We start from the raw sequence: 7979 nt of genomic DNA, 5'->3' as shown, positions 1-7979 counted from the left end.
AGTGATTATCATGGAAGAAATGGCATTAGATTACTCTTGAAACTGTAGCCAAAGGTTGAAAGAGTTTGGGCCCTGAGGGTTCAGGAGTCTCCTTAGCAGAGGTCAATGTAGAGGAGATTATTCTTTCGTTCTATCATTCAGCAACTCTTTACTGACCATCTATCATTAGTCAGGTGTGGTTCTATTTGTGGGACACAGCTAATCATTACTGCTATAAGGATATAGGCTGTTCAAATATTCAATGCACAAGCCACTAAATACTACAAATTATAGTCATGAGCAACCCACTCACCTTCCAAAAAAAGATACCGATGCTGCTCTGGCTTGAATTCCTCATTTGGCCTACCCTGCACTGTTCTATTGAAGATGACATGAAAGCTACACCTCATGGGTCAGGGGCTTCCTCTTATTTAGCTTTCTATTCTCAGAGCTAAACACAAAGCTTGGCACATAAAGGGAGCTCAGTAAATGGGACATCATAAGAAATGAATTTTTCTAGCCCAGTTCAGTTAGTTTCTGTGTGACCTTGAAGAAATCACATCACTTTTTAGCCGCAGTTTCTCCATCTAACAGGTAGGAGTATGTCTATTTCATAGTGTTTTTTTTTTCTTTGAGGAATAAATAAATAAATAATAAATAAATAAAGGAAATCACTTAGTATAATTCTTGGAGTAGAGTAAGCACACAGAAAGAATTAACCATTTATTAGAAATAATTTTATTGCTACTTTCATAATTATTAATAGTTCTTATGTCAAAGGATGACTTTGAAGATAAAATTAAACTGTGAAAGTGATTCTTTTTTAACTCTAAATAATGATTGATTAAGAGGCAGTTTGACTCATGAATCACTGTTTTAGAACCTTTGCTTTGAAACATGTTGTTGGTACTTTAAAGGATATCATTCAATTGAATTCTTCTCATGGAATCTAAAACATCACTCGTAGTAAGTGAGGCCACTGAGCAGGCTCATTAATTCTGTCAGATGACTAAGAAACCATCTGGTGACTGCCACCTATAATTGACATGGCAGCAAATATAATCCACCATGATGATGGCCTCACAGGAGTTTCCAAGTTGATATATAATGTCTAATTTTAACTTGTATAGTAAAAAATTTAATCTCAACTTTTATCAATAGGTTTTACAACTGGGGAAAAAAAAAAGATGGACCAGCAATAGCAGATGGCACCTTTTATCATCTGTAAAGAGAGGAGAAATAATGTTGGCTACATGCTATTTAAGTACTTGTAGACCCCTTATGTAAATTTTGTCAGGATGGAAGCTGAGTCAATAACAATTTAATAAAATGTACAAAAATAGTAGTAACTACATTTTATATACCTTAATGTATGCCAGGCACACTATAAATCATTTAAACTATATTACATTGTTTAACTATTTAGGCAAGATTAGTCACCATAAATTATCATCTATATTACACAGATAAAGAAACTAAGAACTTTTGGCAAATTTGGGAAGGGGACTCCTCAAGGTCAAACACATGGTTAGTAAACCGGTGGATAAGATATTAAAAAAAAAAAAGGTATCAGTGATGTTCAAATCTCAGATCTTAATTATGACCCTGCATTAGCTCAAAATAGTAACTATACCTAAATATATGTTATTAAAAGACTACTTATAAGTAATCATTGAATTTTTTTCTTTTTAATAAATAATATTCCTAAAAATCTTGAGATATATTAACTACATAATGGCTATATAATCAACATATACCCTCTTTAATTTGTGACTTCAGTGATTTGTCAAATTTATCTGGTTTTCAATGTATTTTACTCTTTTATTGTCAAACTTTCTAACAAGATCAAACTCATGAAAACAACACGACAGTTCTGACAGGCATCTGTTTACTTCTCAGTTTGTTTCCTTGTTCTGATTCACTGGTCTGAAGAATTCTGGATTTAAGTAGCAAAGAGGGCAAATGTGAACAGCACACTAAACTCTCCATCTTATTAGAACTCTTAACATTACATACCCTCAGTGGCACTTTCTGGATGTAAATTAAAGTATTCCAGAATCATTGTCTTTTAAGACTCATTAATAGGGGAGGATGATTGTTACTCATGTTGAATATACCCAAGGGTAGATGAGCAATCAATGAGTTACCATCAGTGCACAATACTATCTCATTCATTAGTCCAATGAAATAGAGAAAAACAAAACAAAACAAAGATAGCTGATGGAGAAAAGAGATCAATGTCAGTTATGAAAAGTTATGTATGAGTAAAAATACTGACTTTTGTCAATTCAGAAGCATCTGAAAAGTAAGTTCATGTCTTCCATCATCACTATTTTTTTCTTTACATATTCCCAACACAGTGATAGACTTTGATTAAAACAATAAAAGTAACTGGATTTAAAGTTAAATGATTTTCCCTCAACTTTTAAGAAGAAAAAAATGGCATCAATATTGACTGGTACCATGGAATCTTATATAAAGAAAGTTGGTGAGATGTTCCAGAATTCGAGCCCATTCACCATCACTTGCATTTCATATAACTAAGTGGGTCCTATGTCATGAAAGCTGATGCTTAGAAAGAGTAAGCTTAAATTTATTTTACTCTACTATATTTATGGAAATTAAAAGCTGGATAAGTCCTTGGAAATTCTCCTTCCATGTACAGATCAGGGAACTGAGGCTCCAATAAGGTAAGATGACTTGCTTAAGTTAATAGAGGCAATACCTCTTCTTAAGTTCAGGTATTCTACTTCCTATGCTACCATTTCCCAAAGGGTGACCCCCCAAAAATTACCACACCAAGGGCTCTGAGAAGAAATGTTTCTAAGGAAATATAAATAAGGGTATTTCAATTCATGACTCACATTTGAAATTACCATGCACTATATATATAGACTACATATTTTTATATGTAGTTTTTAATAGGTAAAATGTTTCCATAGTGTATCAAAAATATATAAAATCATACAACCGTAAACATTTCCCTTTTATTCTTAACTCCATCTTCTTAGGTACTGACTTTCCCCTCCATGCCTGACCATAGGTGGTACTGCTGTTAGCTTCTTAGGTATTCTCTCAGAATGCCTTTATATCAGAGCAAATATGGACAGATATTTTTATTACAACCTTTTACACAATTGGTGGCACACAATTCAGATATTCTGTACTTTTCCCTTTTTCACTAAGCAATATGTATGACAGATTATATCAGTATACAAAGAGATTCCTCATTCTTTTGTAGAGCTATGTTACTTTTTCTATCATGGAAGTACTGGGTAATTATGTTATTTCCAGTCTTTGCTAGGACATACAATGGACCATAAATAACTTTATATACATTATCATTTGGTACATGTGTATGCCTAGATTAAACATCTAGAAGTAGACTATCTGAATTAAATGTATATGCACTTGTGATTCTTATTATCCACAGAGGTTGTACTAAAAATATAATGTGTGAAATTATCTGTCTTTCCACAGGTACAGAATTGACACAATTTAGAAACTTCTAATCATGTCATTTTTTTAAAAGAATTTATTCATTTATTTGAGAGAAAGAGACAGAGATAGTGAGAGAGAGCATGAGCTGGGAGGAGAGATAAAAGCAGGCCCCGTGCTGAGCAGGCAGCCCGATGTGGGCCTCAATCCCAGGATTTGGGATTGAGCTGAAGGTAGACGCTTAACTGACTGAGGTATCCAGGTGCCCATAATCATGTCATTTTTTAAAAAGGGTATTTGAGCATTATTTCAATATGCTTTTCTCTAATTAGAGTTAAGTTTAAGCAACCCCATATGTTTAAGAGTCATTTTGCTTTCCTTTTCTGTAAACTTACTAGTCAAATGTTACACTATTTCCAATTATTTTGTTATAAATTTGTAGTAGCTCTTTACATATTAGAGAGAATGGTACTTTGTATTTGATAGTAAATGAAATACTTTTCATAGTTTGTTATTTTTTTTAAAGATTTTATTTATTTATTTGACAGAGAGAGAGCACAAGCAGGGGGAGTGGGAGAGGGAGAAGCAGACTCCCCACTGAGCAGGGTACCCGATGTGGGGCTCAATCCCAGGACCCTGGGATCATGACCTGAGCTGAAGGCAGACGCTTAAATGACTGAGCCACCCAGGTGCCCCATAGTTTGTTATGTTTTGAATTTGCTTATAAATTTTTGTTATATGAACTTTTAAAATGTGGTCACACTGGGTGCCTGGGTGGCTCAGTTGGTTAAGCGACTGCCTTCGGCTCAGGTCATGATCCTGGAGTCCTGGGATTGAGTCCCACATCGGGCTCCCTGCTGAGCAGGGAGTCTGCTTCTCCCTCTGACCCTCTTCCCTCTTGTGCTCTCTATCTCTCATTCTCTCTCTCTCAAATAAATAAATAAAATCTTTTAAAAAAATGTGGTCACACTTATCATTTTTTAAATAGATGTGGGATTTAGAAACATAGAAAGAACTTCTTTATTAGATTAAATCCTTGATCCATTTGTAATTTGCCTTGGCCTAAAGTGTGAACCATATATTTATCTTGCTTTTTGTTCTTTTTTTTTTGTCTAGATGTCTATCCTCAATTTTTTTTGTCCAGATGTCTATCCTCAATTTCTTTCATTGATCTTTCATATAAATTTCTAATAATTAAATCAGTGTGGTACTAACACAGGGTTACAGAGACCAATGAAACAAAATAAACACCATGAATAAACCCAGTCACATAAGATAAGTTTGCATATGATTAACATGGCATCTCAGATCAGTAGGAAAAAAATGGCCTATTTATTATAGAGTGACAAATACAAATACAGCAAATTCCAAGTACTTGGAATTTTCCAAGTATACAATTTGACACCCTCAAATTTGATAGATTTAACAACTAGTTTACTTTTTTCTAAGTTTTTTTTTAAATTGTGTTGACTAGTACCTAAATAAAATACTTAATAATAGCAATGAGAGTGGGCACTTATCATTCATTTTTTTATAGTAATAGACATGTCTCCAGATGATTCCCCATCAAGCAAGATGGTGGCTTTGGGGTTGGGATTGATATATTTTATCAAGAAAGAAAGTATCTGTAGAACCATATTTTGCTCATTGTTTTTGTCCAAAATGTTGTTAAATTTTCAGTTACTATAGAAAATGATCTGTGATTTTTCTTATAAATATTAGTATTTTAGATTATACTTATATTGAAACATTCTTCAATTTTTGGAAAAAGTAACACCTACTCACGAAAACTACATTTTTAACAAACTGTCAGTTTCTGTATATTATTACATTAAGAATTTTCACATAACTAACCATAAATAAAATTGCTCTATAATTTTCTTTTTGATACGGTTATCATCAGGTATTTGTATTCAGGTTATAATCATTTTTACAGGATTTAGAAATATATCTTCTCTGTGATAGTTTAACTGTTTTGAGTAAGCTTTCAGTTGATATAGAAACTCAATTTGTTAAAATATTGTCTTTTTTGTTTTCTAATTAATAGCTGTTTACTGTAACAATTGGCGATCAGAATGCTTGAGCTTTTCAAAGTTCAAACCTATTTTGAAAGCATGGAATATATCTTTCTAAGTGGTATTATGAGAATATTCATGAGAACTCATTCCCTTTTACACATATTGTAAGTTAATTACTGAAGAAGAAGATGGGAGAAAAATATGTATTCACTTACTATTCATTATGATAGCAAAGGAAGAGGGAGTTTAAAAATTGCATGATAACATAAAAGAAAACAGTTCTGAACTTCATCTCTGAAAACAACTGAGTAGATATTTTTATCAAGTTGTCCAATCAGTGTGTTGAAAGTAAACTTATCATTAAAAAAAAAACCCGGTTTTTTTTTCCTTCAAGTTTTAACCAATCAGAGCATAAGTATATATGTCATATATGTCCCCTGCAGTTTGGGAACACAGTGAATGACTGACTTAACTTCTCATGAGAAATTTGTCACAGGCTGGCTAGCTGCTTTCACAGAGCATTCAGATCAGCCTTCCCTCTATGGTTTGGTCAAAGAATGAGTATGTTTCCTGTGAGAATGTTTTCCAGCTCTTCAGAAAGAGCTAGTATGGAATCTTCTTAAGAACAGAACAAGATGAGAGAAGCAGAAAACATACTCCCTTTCTCTATCTTCAGTCTTTCTGTATATGAGGGAAATGTGTGGCCTCAATTTCAAATATGTTCAGAGATTTGAGTAACAACTCACTATGTAGAAATTTTAATTTCTGGGTTGACACTCTGTTTTACCCGAGAATGATCAAAAATTTGGAAGCTGCACAAATTTTAATCCAAAAAGAGGGAAGTACTAGTTTCAATTAGCAAATTTAGAGGGAAAGTGAGTTTTATGATACTAAAAGAGACAGTGGATTATATGATTATACCCATAGATCCCAACTGTTTAATTTCCTGCTTACAATGTTTGACATCTTGCACAATTTTGTCCGTTTATCAGAAGCTGGACATTCAAAAACAAAATAAACATATAAAAAACAAAAACACCACATTTCATATATGTGATACTGTTTTTTTACATCACTGATGGGAATTTATTCTCCCATTAAGTAAGACCATGGGACTCTGAATTGTCTATTGACAAAAAAACACAAACCATTTAATATAAATATACATAAGTCTGACTTTTGGGTTTTACAAGTAGTCCTTCTAGAAGCAATTGACTAATATTTCCCTAGACATCAATCTCAAAGTATCCAAGTACTAGAAAATGCTATTGAATAATGTGTTCTTGCCCTCAAAATAGATTAATTTCCTGAACATGGTGTGGCAAATACTAATTTTGGGGCTACAAGAGATTATTGGTACTCTACACAGATTTAACTTCTTCAAATACAATCTTTATCAAGAAAGGGATGAAAATAACTATATACTTTATAGGATATAATGCTTATAAATCAGAATATGCTTTAGCTATTCCTATATAAAGCATGCTTTGGTAATGATGAATGAAAATCTCTATTCTGTGTTATTTTATGGAGGTGCTTCTGGCCACATAAGTATCCAAGAATGAGAAAACACATCTAACTCACTGGGTCTTTTGGCAAGGAAGACAGTGACCATTTTGCAGGGTGGGGAATAAGATGACTCGGCTGGTATAGCCATAATGACTGAGCACTTAGAATTCAGCAGACAACTGATACCGATGAAAATACTATTGTTACAATGCACAGCAAACACCTATATTGAAAATTTTGTTGATGGGGGTTTAGACGGAGCTGTTTCCCAAATTGTTTCATTTTTAAAAGATCAATAGTTTTGTTAAATCTAACACCGGATAGAGCAGGATATATAATCTCATCTATAATCATAGATGAGATTTTTTAATATTTCAAAACAATGAAACAAGGAATACTCTTATTCATGCTGTCATAGGGTAACCCATTCCACATATTTGTAAAACACTCAATATTATCAATCAGCATTTAATGGACATACTATCTGACTCAGAAAATGTACTACTTAGAATATATACTGTAGGGGCGCCTGGGTGGCTCAGATGGTTAAGCGTCTGCCTTCGGCTCAGGTCATGATCCCAGGGTCCTGGGATCGAGTCCCGCATCGGGCTCCCTGCTCCTTGGGAGGCTGCTTCTCCCTCTGCCTCTCTCTCTCTCTGTCTCTCATGAATAAATAAATAAAATCTTTAAAAAAAAAAAAGAATATATACTGTAGGTGCAATCGCACATCTTCATGAAAAGGAAGCTTAAGAATATCAACGCCAGCATTTTTATAAGAACAAAAGATTAGAAAAACCTAGATGTCATTTAGTAAAGCTGAATAAATTATGGCAATTGATAGAAGAGAATACTGTAATGTAGCCACGGGGTGGGGGGGGAAGAGACAGCTGGCTATGTAGTGTTACAGGACAAACTTTAAGATATTTCATTGAACCAAAATAAGGAGGAGAAAACTGAATTTAATATAGCACCATTTGTATGAAAATGACAAAACGGGATTGATACAGACTTCTCCCTATATAAGTATAGGATAGC

Source organism: Callorhinus ursinus, unplaced genomic scaffold (assembly GCF_003265705.2).
Source record: "Callorhinus ursinus isolate GAN/ISIS: 27379988/994484 unplaced genomic scaffold, GSC_fseal_2.0 scaffold3, whole genome shotgun sequence".
Lineage (NCBI taxonomy): Eukaryota > Metazoa > Chordata > Mammalia > Carnivora > Otariidae > Callorhinus > Callorhinus ursinus.
This window is presented reverse-complemented; position numbering follows the sequence as displayed.